At 51.4% G+C, this 15043-nt stretch overlaps 1 protein-coding gene across 1 annotated transcript in view; it reads left to right on the top strand.

The window, feature by feature from the left end:
• Nucleotides 1–15043, top strand: part of NRG2 (neuregulin 2) — a 67455-nt gene that overhangs the window by 1055 nt on the left and 51357 nt on the right. The gene's annotated exons all lie outside the window — the stretch shown is intronic.

The raw sequence follows: 15043 nt of genomic DNA, 5'->3' as shown, positions 1-15043 counted from the left end.
GGCCGGGCCTGCGGCGGGCGCTGGGGAACTGTCACTGTCTTCCCTTCCTCGGAGGGATCCCGAGCCAGAGTGTGCTCTCGGGCTTGCCCCCACCCATGTGCCACACCTCCGTCAGTTCTGCTCGGCCATTGGAGCACGGGCAGCTGCGCCCGCCACCTCCGGAGACTTGGAGGGGAAGCCCTGCCCCGCTCGCGAACCCCGGGGAGTCGGAGCCGCTGTTCTGTGACAGATTTCCCTCGAACTGGCCCAGGCGTGGGGCCGTTGTCCCCTCTGGTCTTATGGAGCGGCTCCCTTGGGCTCTTGGATTCTGTCCCGTCTGGGTGAGCAGAGACCCACTTCGGTGCCCTCCCTGGGTGGCTGGGGGGTGAAGGAGGAGTGCACCCCAGCTTCTCGGCGGTGGGCCCCGGTCACGGCCACGGGGCACACTCGTCCTCTCCTGCCCAGTCAGGCTTGTTGGTGGAGGGAAGACAGCTGGGGAAACCCTGGGTTCTCACTTCGTTTTTCTTCTTCAAGCAAGTGTGTTGTCAGTTTTGTACTAAAGAGAAGGCTAGGCATGTCCGAATGCTTTCAACTCCAAGCGATCCTCATAAACACTGGTGAGCAGGTGGTCCTATCCCCCCTTTCACAGAGGAAGCAGCAGAGGCTTCCTGAGGTTAAGGTCTTAGGGTGTATTCCAGAGATAAGACTGGGGTTCAAACCAGCGTTCTCTGAACAGTGGAGTTCTCCCTAGATCTGCAACACAAAAATGTCTTCAAAAGAACACTTGATTGGAAATTGAGAGGCTTCGATTGTGGTTGAGAGTTTGACCAAATCCTTTTCCTTTCCCAAATTTCGGTGTAATTAGGAGGGGATGGCAATTTCTTTTTTAATTTTAAAAAAATATTTAATTTTATTTATTATTTTTAATTTGATGAGAGAAGGAGAGACAGAAAGAGAGAAAGAGAGAGAGCAAAGCGCCAGGTCCAAGACTCAAACCATGGTCGGCCATGTGGGAGTCCAGCACCTCAACCGCCACACCACCTGCCGGCCCTGGGATGACAAATTTCTGAGGTCTCTTTATTGGAAGGGGCCTAGGACTCAGACACTATCTTCAGCAGGGTAGCCAGAAGCAGCTAAGGAAATGTAAAGGCCAGAGGTGTGTTCTCTAATGTTTAAAGAAAGCCTCTTTGCCGTTTCTGCCAGGCAAGTGTGTCTAGGAGTCCTCCCTACGAACATGCTGGTCTTCTGGGATAATAAGTGCGTCAGCCCATGCTGGGCTTCTGTGGTGAGAATGGGCTCCCAGTCTGAGACCTGCAAAAATGCAGGGTTCTCCTTTTCAGGATTAAAACATTAATGGATTGGGCTCTATGAGCCACCCTGCTGTTCCTCCTTCACCTACATACATCTCCTACTTGGGCACCTAGGAAGGCTAGCCAGGTAAGGGCACCCTCCCAATGGTGAGGATGCAGGAGCCGAGTTGCAGCAAGCTACATGGAGGGCTTCATTCAGTCTATGGAAGTCATTAGTGCTAGACAAATAAGCATGCCTACCGCCAGGTAGAGAGTATGCACTGGGCAGATGTAGGGGAGTGAGCTCTGAAGAGGACCCCACAGGCTCTCAGTGATCAGTTCCAGCATTTTACCCTGTGAGAAAGTCCTCCTTAATGCCTATAGTCTCTCTTGCTGTCTTCTCTTCCCTGCTTCCTATAGTTTCCTGCTTCCCAGTGGGCAGCCAGCTCTTCAGAGTACCTTCTTTCAAGAAGCTGGCCAGTTAGCAGATACCAAAAAGACCCAAGAACTGAGTTAGAGGAAGTCTGGAGACCCAGGATACTCTGAAGAGGGAGTGAGGGTGTCATGCTCTGAAATAAGATATCAGAAGAAAATACCATGTCAATGAGAAGCAAGGGTCTTAAGGTCCTGGCACATAGCTAGGGGGATCTGATTTTAAAGCCCAATCATTCTATTGGGAAATTTGGGAAAGGAAAAGGATTTGGTCAAACTCTCAACCACAATCAAAGCCTCTCAATTTCCAATCAAGTGTTCTTTTGAAGACTAAGCTATTGGCCTACAGAGCAGGAGGCGTTCCCTCCTGACTCCTCTCCAGGCCAACAACCTGAGGCCTCCAGGGTCCCCTTACTGCATTCTCAGAGTGCCCCACTGGGGAGAGCATGGACACTGGGCAGCTGGAGAGGGGGTCTTAGCTGGACCCAAGCCACATTTGGTTGAAAGGTTGGGAAATTTTCAACTAGAAAGGGTAAACAAGTTTTTCACTAAAACCTTCAGCCTAGATGTGGGGACGGAATCTGGAAAGTGAGAGGGAAAAAGGAGGGGAGAGAGAAGGGGACATTGATTAATTGGCTCCCCCTGGTCCTTGACCACACACCCAGCTGCCTCCCAGCCCCTCTTTAACAAACAGCAAGAGGGAGTACCCCCACCCACATGCCCCAGCCACTGTGGGGAAATGGGCTTCCCCCTGCCTCAGTGCAGGAGTGCTGATGGGTGGGGCTGAACTGCAGGTGTGAGCGCCACTCCATGACTCACAGAGGCTTTGGGAGGCCTACGCCTGGTATCCCTACCTGTAGCTGTGTCCCCCACCCCCATTTCCCCTTATCCCAGGAGCATGGCCTTGCAGCCTTGGCAGCAGTGTAGGGGGTTGGATAATACACCCATCACGGCATGGTGAAATGACATAGCCGGAAGCCAGGTACCTGAGGGCCACCCTGGCGTGTGACCCTGAGCTCTGCCTTGCCTCTCTGGCCTTCTGGAAACACACTACTCTCAGCTCTCACCTTCCACATGGCACCTGCCACTTGAGTATCTGAGAAGCCCAAGAGGAGAACTGTGAAACTGGAGGATGAGGGAAGTGGCCCCAAAGAAAATGATAACCCCTGGAGGTGCTGTGTTGTTATAAGGAACACTTGAGAATCCAATTCTAAGTTCCTGGCCTTTTCTGTGTGCCCTTTGCAAGACCCATTAGGAGTTGATGGTAATGTCCCCTCTGCTGTAACTCCCTGTGAACTGGGAGGACATGGGGCTGGCTTTGATCTTCACCAGGGTGTCCTAGAGTATGAAGGTAGCTTAGCACCACCAGCTGAGAGCTCTGGACACGTCTCTCTTGAATTCCTTGGGCACGAGAAATCCTTGCAAGGTCTTTTCCATCTCTCCCATCACCTGCCTCTGGTAAAGATCATGCCCAAAATCTAGAACAAACTCCTTTCTTCAGGCTGTCTGAGGCTAAGTTGGAGGTGGGGTGTGCTCGTGTGCACATGTCTAAGCTGCACTTGGGGGGGGTGGGGTGTTCCTGGCAGCCTCCACTCTGGCCTTGGCCCCTGGCTGACCCTGCTGAGCTGGGCACCTGGAACAGTCCTCTCCACTCTGGGGCTCAGCCTGGGCCTCACGCTCTGCTCCGGCTCCTTGGCACCTCGGGCCTCATTAGGAACAATAACAACACGCAGAGAGTGACTTTGTACTTCCCAGCGGTCTTTCATCCTGAGAACTCAAAGCAGTTTACACACCAGGACTCATCTATCCTCAGCCCAGGTCCCAAGGATTTGGCAGGATGAAGAGGGGACAGAGAGCCCTAGTCTTTCTGGATAGGCACAGCCACGGGGCTGGGGAGGGCAGTGAATCACCTAGGGTAGGTCCAGAATAGAGTAAAACTGGGCTGTGGTCTTTAGGTTGCAAACAGAGGGGACAGTCTCAAAAGAGCTGGAGATGAGCCCTTTCTTCCCACAAGCAAGGCCTGAGCCTCTGACCCATGTGGGCTCTGTGAGCTGCTGGAGGAGGGAGCAGAAGCTTCTTGGAAAGCAGGGTCCCTTAGAGTCAGATATTACAAGGAGCCTGAGTGACCCTGTTATTGCCTTCTGACTTTGGTGCCAGAGCTTCAGGGCCAAGTCAGGACAGCCCTGACCTTAGGGTGGTGCTACAGAGTGAGGTGTGTGTGGAAGACAAGTGCTAGCCCAGCATGAGCAGGCCCTAGCCCAGGCCTGACTAGCTTCTTGGTTTGCTACCTATGCCTGCTCAGCCCCACGCTCCTCCAGTCCTCCTCTGCTCTCTGGCCCACTGCATTGGCCCAAAGGACGGTTGACACAGGGAAGAGGGACTTTTTTTTTTTAACTCTGGCAAAGTGTTGTTAAGTCTAAGACCTAGGCCCCATTAGTACCACCTTCACGTTATGTACTGTCACCATGTCTGATCCTGTAGCACATTACCTGTCATAGTGTAGGGGGCTGCAACTAGCAGCCTAGCCATCCATTCATCAAGAATACCAGGCCCTGGGACCAGCAGTTAGCATAATGGCTATGTAGCTGAACTCCCATGTAGTCGACCGTGGTTCGAGTCCCGGACGCGGGGGGTTAAACTCACGCCAGGTGCGTGTGCACGCGTGCCCAAGATCCCGAGAGGAGAATGGAGGAGAAGGGATTGCGGCGTGCCAGCCCCCCTGGGGGGTGTTTTCTCGCTTTCTATCTCTCTGTCTGTCTCTGTCTTTCTGGTGAGCGCACATGCCCTATAGCAAAAACCTCTCCAAAAAAAAAGAGTTCCAGGTCCTGGCCATGTAATAGTTACACAAACTGCATGTGTTTTCACTCACTTTTGTGTGTTCAGTTCTGCAAGCATTAATCGAACTTCTTATTGTGTTAATAAACCATAGCCCCTGCCCTCAGAAAAGTCAGAAAGACTTGATTAAAATCAAGTCTAATAGGGGAACCAGCAGTTAGCATAATGGCTATGTTGCTGGACTCCCACGTAGTCGACCGCGGTTCGTGTCCCGGACCTGGTGGCTTAAAACTCACGCCGGGCGCGTGTGCATGCGTGTCCAAGATCCCGAGAGGAGAATGAAGGAGAAGGGATTGCGGCGTGACCATCCCCCCTGGGGGGTGATTTCTCGCTTTCTGTCTCTATGTCTCTCTCTCTCTGTCTGTCTGGTGAGCGCACGTGCCCTATAGCAAAAACCTCTCCAAAAAAAAAAAAATCAAGCCTAATAAATAAATGTGCTGTGTGTGGTAAAGAGAATGATTTGTTCTCCTGGGAGGGTGCAGGGAGAATTTCACAGAAAAGGTGACATTTGAACTGAGCCTTGATAACAAATAGGAATTCGCCAGGGTCAGAAGCAGTCGTCTAAGAAGTAGGACCATAACTATGTCCAACTCGCAAGGGAGACAAGGGAAGCAGCTCTCATATGCCAGTAGTGAGTCTATGACGTGCATGTATTAGTTTGTCTTCCTCACTTTACCAGTGGGAAAACTGAGGCGGGGAGAGGCCGTGACTTGTGGTCAGCCAGGAATTAGTGGCAGGATGGTATCTGAAGCTCAGGTGTGCCTCCTGCCCTCCTCAGCCATGCGCAGTCTACCTGACTGCAGGTGCTTCCACATGCTATGCCCCTGGAGGAAAGCCAGTGAGAGGCAGAGACTCTGTTGGGCCATTCGTTGGAGCAGGCCCTCCCTATCAGAGTTACTGGTCAGACATTTACCTCCTGGGCCCTCGATGGGGTTTATGGGATAAAAAGATGAGCATATTGAGTCCCTGCCCTTACCAATGTGACCATGGCAGTAAGACATGAATCTGAACCATGGACACTGACACAAGAGGGTGGTTCCAAGGCCCTGAGTCTGCATACACAGGCAGGATTTCTTGGGGAGATGGAGGTTATTATGGTTAAATGGCCTAGCCAGAAACCAAGCTGGAGACCCAAAGAATTCAGCTTGATCTAGCACCAGACTGGGACTGGTCCTCCAGAGCCCCTGGTGCAAAAGATGAATGTTTAAATTAGTGGGAACCTGACTTAAAGCACAAACTGGGAACATCTTAGAAATGCAAATTCTTCTTTTTTTTGTAAGTTTATTTCTTCTGCGGGTGAGAGGCAGAGAGAGACAGAGAAAGGTGGAGACAGCGCCTCTGACAGAGTTCCAATGTTGCAGTCCACCTCCAGCCTTTCAGCAGCCCTGGATCATGGACATGATTGTGCCCAGGAAGGTCTCTGGACACGAACCCTTAAAGTTCCCATATGGGTCAGCCCCACAGAGCATTGTGTTTTACCACTGCAATATCATCTGACCCCCAAATGCAAATTCGGGGGCCCTGCCCCGATCTACAGCATCAGAAACTATGCCAGTGTATATTTTAGCAGCCTCCTCTCCCCCAATTGATGGTGATACATACTTATGTTGGAGAACCAGTGGCTGGGCTGAGCGACCCAGCCTCCCAGAGCAGTGCCTATAGAGGCCTATTGGATCTAAAAGGATTCACCCAGCCCTTGGTGTCAGCTGTAGTGCTGGAGACTGCAGTGCTGAGAGCCTGGCACTGGGGAATGGGCTTGCCACCTTGCAGGACAAGCTAGACCTGGGCAGACGTAATTCCTATAGTGAGGCTGACCCTGGCAGTGGGTTGTACAGAGAAGGTAGAATGAGAGACTAAGACTAACTTCAACCAGAGGAATCTGAGGAGGCCGTTTAGAGAAAAAATTGCAGAGTGGGACGGACTATAGTAGGGGGACAGACAGGCATTTTTGACTGAGAAACCGCCGAAGCAGAAGTGTGAAGGCTGGGGAATGGCGGTTGGGAAAGCGATTGCAATCCTAAAGCTGTGCCGTCCGACACAAAGTGTAGCAAGGAGACACCAACAGCGCCCAGTGGTGGGTTTCCTGAGTGTCAGGCTGATGAGTTTGTACTTACCTGAATCAAGTAGACTTACCTGATCTGGTCAGAGCTGTTCTTAGGCATTGCTACCCTCAGTTTGTGGAAGGACAAGCAAGGAGTTCCTGCAGGCAAGACGTGTGTGTGTGTGTATGTGTGTGTGTGTGAGAGAGAGAGAGAGAGATGATGATGATGATGATGGATGAGGAGAACCCATGGGCTTTGCATCAGGACAGCTTACCAGCTAGAAACACTGGGAAGATCCCTGGAGGTTTGGGTCTAGCAGAGGTCTGTGACTTCCCGTAACAGCAAGGCCACACTGGGTCTGAGCGTATAGATCACTGCCTTCACTGTACAGATGGGGAAACCCAGGCCCAGAGACAGACGTTCATACACCAGCAAGGCAAAGGGCTTGGCAGCTCCAAGGCAAGGCACTCTCTCCCTTCTCTCGGCCAACTCCTGCTCATCCTTAGGTCCAGCATAGGCTTTGCTTCCTCCACAGGGCCCTCCCCAGACCCCAGGGTGAACCAAGGTGGAGAGAGTAGCCTCCATGCTCCCACAGGACCCAGTGCCGCCCATCCTAGTGCCCACCCCTGAATAAGCATTACTACCTCAGCTAGACTCTCCACCAGGGCAGAGGCCATGACAGCTCCACCCTCACTGGAAATTTGCTGAGTGCTCAACCCGTACCTGAATGAATGAATGAATGAGGACATCCTCAAGCTATCTCCCCCCTGTTCATGGGGATGTAGCTGCCCCTTCCTCCCTTTGAAAAGGGTTAGCCTCTTGGAAAGAGAATGCCTGGACTGAGCCTCCTGCCCAACCAGGGACCCCTTAGTTGAGCAGTGGTGTGCGGGATGAGAGTAGCCTTCCAGTGAGGCCCCCTGATTTCATCATCTGCTCTGCTCTTCTGAGGCAGATGTCTGTTTGGGCTGAGGGGGAGGGAAAGGGATGAGTTGGAGAGGAGCGTTGGGTGGGAAAGGGCTGGGGGATTAGCTGCCACAGGGCCCCACCCTCCCCTGAATGCTTCAGCAGTCTCCACTGGGCTGTGCTGAGGCACCCGTCAGTCACAGTCCGGACTTACATCATTCATGTGTTCGTTCGGCCTGTGGTGAGTACTTGCTCAGTGGCAGACACCAGAACACGACACTCCAACACATCACTTCTCAGAGGTCTCCACAGTCTAGAAAGATAAGAGCCCCCAAGAAGAATAAGTGGAAGGCTAAGAGACTGCTGCTGGCTGGGTGGATTAGAGAAGGTGGTGGCATCTGAGGAGAGCTTCAGGGATTTAAATGAATAAGAGCTGCCAGTTAGTAAGCTATCGCTCCGTTCCAGGCACTGTGCTAAGTTCTTGACACACATTAATTATCTCCATACCATTCTCATCACAGTCTTAGAAGGTGGGTGAGATTGTCCCTGTTTCACAGATGAGGAAATAAAGGCTCAGAGAGGTTAAGTAACTTGCCAGTTATACAAGACACTGGGCAGAGCCAGAATGCACACCGAGAGCTCCCCCACTCTGCAGGCTGAACCCTTCGGCTCTTCTCCTGTGTGGGGAATGGCATTTAGGAGAAGTGTGAGCAGAAGGCATGAAGGCAGAACAGAATGGGCATGTTTGGGACCAGCAGATGGCATAATGGTTATGTCACTGGAATCTCATATAGTCGACTGCAGTTCGAGTCCCATACCCGACAACTTAAAATTCACAGTGGGCACTTGCATGTGTGTGCGTGTGTGTGTGTGTGTGTGTGTGTGCCAAAGATCTCAAGAGGAGAATGGAGAAGGGATTCCTGTGTGGCCATCCCCCTGGGGGATGATTTCTTACTTTCTGTCTCTCTGTCTCTCCCTGTCTCTCTGGTGAGCACACGCACCCTATAGCAAAAATCTCTCAAAAACAAAACAAAACAAAAAAACCTTATGCCAGGCGTGTGTGCATGCATGCCTAAAATCCCAAGAGGAGAATGGAAAAGGGATTGCAGTGGGTCCATTACCCCTAGGGGATGATTTCTCATTTTCTGTCTCTCTATCTCTCCAGCAAGCACATGTGCCCTATAGCAAAAATCTCTCTCTTTAAAAAAAAAAAAAAGAAAGAAAGAAAGAAAGAAAGAAAAAAAGAAAGAAAGAAAGAAAGAAAGAAAGAAAGAAAGAAAGAAAGAAAGAAAGAAAAGAAAAGAAAAGAAAAGAAAAGAAAAGAAAAGAAAAGAAAAGAAAAGAAAAGAAAAGAAAAAAAAGAATGGGCATGTTTGGGGAGGATCCAGTGGTTTGGTTTGCTGGAATATATGATTCCTGAAGGGGAGTGGTAAAGGAAGAGTAGAGAAGTGTGTTTGGGAAGGGGGCCACTTCGCTGATCCTGCAAGGCAGCCCTCCAGTGACCTGGCTTCCAACCGGGAAAGGCAAGTGCCCTTTCTTCCACAGAGACATCATGGAGCCAAGGAAGGTTTCTAAGTGGCTATGAGGTATAGAGAGGTGAGTCTGCCGAGTGCACACTGCTAGTGTAGAGGTCCTGGGGCCAGGGGAGCAGGCCTGAACCTGGCCTACAAGATGATGGAAAGTTAGAAGGGGAAGGGGCTTAATGGAAAGTGAATGGGCACAACCTTTGGAAAAAGTCAACAGAGACACAGGGTTGTCACAGAGGCAGAGAACTAAAAAAGGGAACAGGGAAAAAAAGGGTTTCAAGAGAAAAGGGTTTCATCTTGAGAGACAAGATAGAGAAACTGGTTTTCTACATGTGATGTTTGAGCTAGTGACTAAATACCCAGGGAGAGAGGCACTCATTTTGCGGGGAGTTCTTTCCAGCCCCCTTGTCCACTCTGGTCTGTTCACAAGGACCACATCTCGGCCGTCTCAGACCCTGAGAAGCCTAGGCAGGATTCTCCATGCTTATAGACGGATTTGATGGAAAGGTGACAGGGGAGCTGGTGGCTGGGCCTCCCTCACCCACTGGCAAGCACATGAGCCTGTTTCTTACGACACTGGGCCTGCTAAGACTTTTCCCCTGGAACTTAACATTTCTTTGAAGCCTAGTATTTTTACTTTATCTTAAAAATCCACAAAACTTGACATTCTACTCCATCATGAGTCTGTTTGTTATAATACAAAGGCGCTGCTTTTCCTCGCTAATGAGCTTGGCAGACCCTCCAGAAAGAGGCCCTGAGATCATCTTGTGGCTTCGCAGGTATCCCAGTGTGAGGAGCCAGTCTTGTCTGCTGAGGTGCCTCCCCACGTCCTCACCCCCGCCCCTTACATTTCCCCAGGATCCAGGGCTTCAGAAGCAACTTTCTCCAACCAGGCTGAGGAGGCAAGAAGCACAAGCCCACCCCAAAGAGGTGGCTCTGCGAGCCCCTCCTTGGCCCCCTCTAAGTTCTCCAAGCAAGGGATGGCCTAGCCCACCAGCTGCAGGCCTTCACCACAGGGGGTCCTCGCAGGCCACAGCCCAAGACTGGCCCAGAGCCCACCCTTCCCCAGCAGGGAGGTTAAACAGGGTTTGGGCGGAGGGTTGATGGCCTTCCAAGACTGTCTTCTCTGCTTTGTCCCCAGCCTCTGGCCCCAGCAGCTAAAGATCTAATAATGGTCAGGGCTTCCATCTCTGCATAGAGAGCTTTCTCTGACTCCATTCCTCTAAAACAGAGTGTGGTTTATTGGTGAGTCAACTGAGCCCAGAAAGGCTAAACTACTTACCTAAGGGCAGGCAGCTGGAAAATTGGGAGTCTGGGACAGAGACTTGAACTGCCGTGTCCTCAGCTGCCACTCCTTGCTCTGTTACTGCACTGTTCTCTCTGCGTCTCATCTGTGCCAGCTCTAGGTGTCTGTGGCCTGTGTGTCAAGCACTGGCAAAAACTTGGGGAGACTGAGTACCTTACACCCACCCCATAGCTGGTGCCTCTGCTCTGTGAACCTGTGCAACCCCCTACCAGATGTAAGTGACACCCCAACTCCCCTCCCCCAGGCTCATATCCCTCTGTCTTAGCCCTGAGCTTAGGTGGGGCCTGCCTGCTGTACGGGCTCTGTCTCTGGCCTTGGCAGAGCCCTAAGGAGGCCATTTCTCTCAGGATGCCTAGCCCCTGTCAGAAAGGGTTGGAGGTGTCCACAGTGCCAGTTCTGGGGGTCAGGCTGAGGCCTGTGCATGTCCTGTGCCCAAATTGTATAGTTGGTTGTCAGTGGATGGGTGCTTCTGGATGGGCAGGTGAGACTTTAAGGCAGGAACCATTTCTGCTGGTCTGGGTGCTGCCTGGTTCTGTCACCTCCTCCTTCTCCCCTTTGCCTTCCACCTTACCTGCCCTCCTGATGCAGCGCTGGCCTCCCCTCTTTAGATCTCATCTGCAACCAGCCCCAGTTCTTCCTCTGCCTTGTAGCTGAAGTGCCAGGGCCCTGCCTGCTGAGCTGGAAGCCCATCAGGCTGGACTGGCTCTCATTGGTGCAGGGAAGGCAGCCCTCTTTGGGGCTCTGCTCCCTTCCCAGCCCTAAATTGGAAGCTGATCCCAACCCAAGGGCAAGGGCCATGGTGTCTTGTCAGTGCCATATCCTTTGTGCCCGGCAGGTGCCTGGTACATCCTCGGGGCCATTCGATGTGGATATTTGTTAGATGGATATAAGAAGAAGCAAGGCAAGGTCAGGCACCATATTGGGCCTGGTTACTGAGAAGTGTGGCTCAGGGAAGGCCCGGCTGGGCACACAATCCCTTTGGGAGGCCTATCCTCAGAGTATCAAGTGGCTCTTCTGCAGGTCACAGGGAGGACACCTGACTGCCCGTTTCACAGAGTAGGCCCTCTGTGCATACTTAAACCACCTGTGCTTTTAGTTTAGTTTTTTTCTTTCTTTCTTTCTTTTGTATTTGAACTTGGAGTCTGTAATTAACCTCCAATAGATTGCAGTCACTTTGTGGGTGGGAGAAGGGTGGGGAGGGGGCCAGCCCGCAGTCTGCCAGCAGCAGGACAGGAGAGACTTTGATGCCAGGCGGGCCGGCCACATCGTCTCCAGGTGTTGCCCTGCAAAGGGGACTGCTCAGCCTTAGTCATGAGGTAAGGATCATTAACCCTTTCAAGAGTCCGCTGCCCCTACCCCCTGGTTGCTGGGAGGAGACAGGGCCAGGTCCTCCTCTTGGGTTGCCTGGCCATGTCCTGGGCGTCTGTCTTGCTCTCAGATCTCTGCAGGCTCCGCACCCACCGCCCACTGCCGAGAGGAATGAGGTCAAGCGACTGGCAGCAGCGGCACCTCCTGGCCTCGGGGCTGGGATGTGGGAAAGGAGCAACCTGGCTGCTGTTGCTGTTGTGCTCTTTAATGAGGTGCTTCCTGGGGAATGCCTGTCACACAGATACAGGCCAGATGCCCCTGCCTGGCACCAGGTGATAGGGAGCAGAAGCCACAGATATCCTATGGCCCCACTCATGGCAACCATGGAGTTGTGGAAGCTGTTTTTGGAGAGAACCTTTCTGTGGGGACCTGGCCCATCTTTGAGAGACATTGTCTTGTGCTCATAAAGCAGTCAGCAGAGATCTGCCTGCACCCCCAGGCCCCCACTCCAGAGACCACCCTAGTCCAGCTTCTTAGGTGAGCATCGTTCTAAGAGGAAGGGAGGTGGATAAAGTGACCTTTGTACTGACCTCCAGCCTGAGGAATGGGGGAGCTCAGCAGAGGGAGAAGGGTCTGAGAAGAGCTGTCAGGGGAAGGAATGCTGATCAGTACCCAAGGGGCTGCCTAGGCCCTCAACTTGTAGCCTATCCCCCGCCACCCCCAGGACCCTGGGGAAGGAACAGCCACAGAGACCAGGATGTCAGTGATGGTTGCGGGGCAGGTGTTGAGATTTCCCAGCCCTCTTCTTGTGCACACAAATTTTCCTCTTGCTTTTACCTGACGCCTCCAGCTGTCTGATGTCCTGTGTGCCGGGCCTTTGAGATTCCCCTCTCTGCATAGGGACTACACAGAAGTGCTACTCCCCGCTTCAGCTCTGAAACTGAACTATAGAGAGATTCCTTGCAGTATTGTTAATTGCAGCAGAATGTTGGAGACAACCTAACACGTTCATCTGGACGATGCAATATTACATAGCCATTAAAATTGTCTTAATCTGTTTTTATAATATGTCGTCTGAGAAAAGCAGGCTATAAAGCATTTTGAGGAGAAAAGTCTTGAAGGAAATATTTGAAAACGTTGACGGTGGGTTTTTTCCTGTGGTGGTAATTAATTAATTGATTTAAATATGTTTCTCTTTTTTCTTACTCATATAATTTTCCTATAACAAAAATGTATTTTTCATATAAAAGACAGTAACTGAGGGGAAGTAGCTAAACTCCTTGAAGGGGGTGGTTAGGACTGACTACACATGTATGACTGGATTATTTCTGTCTGATCCAAAGCGCAATAGGCACTGGCCCATAGGAGACACTCAATAAATATGTGTTGACTGAATGGAGAATGAATTCTGGTGCACTGTATTGCTTCAGCTCCTGCCCGGACAGAGCCCACTCATCCCAGGAAGCCTGTTCCTCTGCTGGTTCAGCTCTGGCCCCAGGACACTCTTGGGACATAGCGTGATGGCCCCGTGTGCTTAGACCACACTGTATTCTGGGCCTTAGAACAGATAGTACTGTATGCGGCTCAGAGAGGATGCCCATGTTGGGGGCTGGAGCTGCCCAGTCATGTCTGCAGCCCCATGAGAACTGTCCTCAGGTACACAACAGTCTGCCATGTGAATGGCCTCTCAGCCTTTTCCCAAGTGACCCCAGGAGCTGACACTGGATCCTAGAAGCCACTTCAGAAGAAGCCATGGTGGCTCAGGATAAAAGTGAGCTTAAATGCGGAAAGTAGGATCAGGTCATTTGTAGTCACTTCCCTACAAAGCAAATCCAGGGCCACCTTGGGAAGGTTGCCCCAGTCCTCGCCTGGTAGGACTCAAGGCCCAGGGATGAGGGTGCAGAGGTCCTCTGGACATTGTTCTGAGGGCCATCTGGCATGCATTCTCTTTCTTGCCACCTGAACTGTTGCCACAATCCCCCACCAAAGAAACTTTCCTGACACACACATAAAACACAGCCTTCAAGGTTTGTCTCACCCTGGCTTCCAGAGAACTGCAAACTAGCATTCCCATGAGCAGGGACCAGCACTAGAAGGTGCCAGAGAGAACACATAGCTTTTAGTATCTCAGATGACTCTTCTAAGAAACTGTTAAAGAGCTATAAAAGAAAACTCTTTGTAAAGAACATGGCACAATTCAAATGTATAGTTATTTTTATTTTGTCATCCTTTAGACCAGTGCTGTCCAACAGAAATATAATGTGATCCACATATGTAGTTTAAAATTTCCTTGTAGACACATTTTTAAAAAGAAAGAAAGAAGTCCTGGCTCACACAGCTCCAAGTTTCCTGGACCCTGCCTGCCTCTCCAAGCTACCCCCATACCCCACCATCTTCCACGGTCTTCCAGCCACACAAGCCTCCTCCAGTCCCATCAACTCACCAAGCCCATTCTCACCTTAGGGCCTTTATCTCGTTTTTCCTGTTGATCAGTTGCTTGTTGTCTGTGCCCCTCACTACAACTCAGGTTCCCTAAGGGCCACTGCATAGCCAGGGCATAGAACAGTGCCTGGCATGCAGTAGGTTGCATGAAATCATGAATAAATGGAGTACAAGTAGATAGATGGAGTTGTTCTGAACTGAATGACTTTTGAGTCACACAGGGTTCTCACTAAGCTGGAATGGCTCCTGTAATCTGAAATGCAGTCCTGTGTTTTCTGTTGGTGGCACGGAATGACTTTGGAGCCCCCAGATCCTAACACCCTCTGAATTTGGATCATGCCTGTTGTCTGGGGTCAGTCTCAGTGGAACATACCTCCAGCCCATCACCACCACCACAGCTGAGCAGGGGCCATGGATTCAATGCATAGGAGCGCATCGACGCGTGTCAGGAATCACAGTGATGGAGTGCCCGCTGCCTCCTCCCACCCAGCATCACCCCTATTCCTACTCTGGCTCGTGGTGGTGGGATTAGAGGGTTCCTTTATCTCAGAACTGCAAGAAAGGTCACCACACTCCAGGTGGGGGATGGGGCACAGACCTGAGAAGGCTCTGTGTATCCCAAATTCACAAGAAGGGGAGGGCTCTGGGCCCAGGAGAGATGGAGGGATGCTGAGTTAGGACGCCAGTCACACTTAGCATAATGAAGTTCCAGAAAGTTCAACAGAGTCATAGGTTGATGCACATTAAACCTCTGGGCGCCAAAAACAAAATCAAACGAAAAAAACAAAAACCATCATTTTAAAATATGAGAAGCAGAGACCAGCAGTTAGCGTAATGGCTATGTCACTCAACTCCCATATAGCCGACTGTGGTTCAAGTCCCGGACCTGGCCACTTAAACTCATGCCGGGCGCATGTGCGTGCGTGCCCAAGATCCTGAGAGAAAAATGGAGGAGAAGGGATTGCAGCGTGGCCATCCCCC

The sequence above is a fragment of the Tupaia chinensis genome, unplaced genomic scaffold, assembly GCF_000334495.1.
Source record: "Tupaia chinensis unplaced genomic scaffold, TupChi_1.0 Scaffold000484_1, whole genome shotgun sequence".
In the NCBI taxonomy this organism is placed as follows: domain Eukaryota; kingdom Metazoa; phylum Chordata; class Mammalia; order Scandentia; family Tupaiidae; genus Tupaia; species Tupaia belangeri.
The sequence above is the reverse complement of the archived record's forward strand: the minus strand, read 5'-3'. Positions and strand labels throughout refer to the sequence as shown.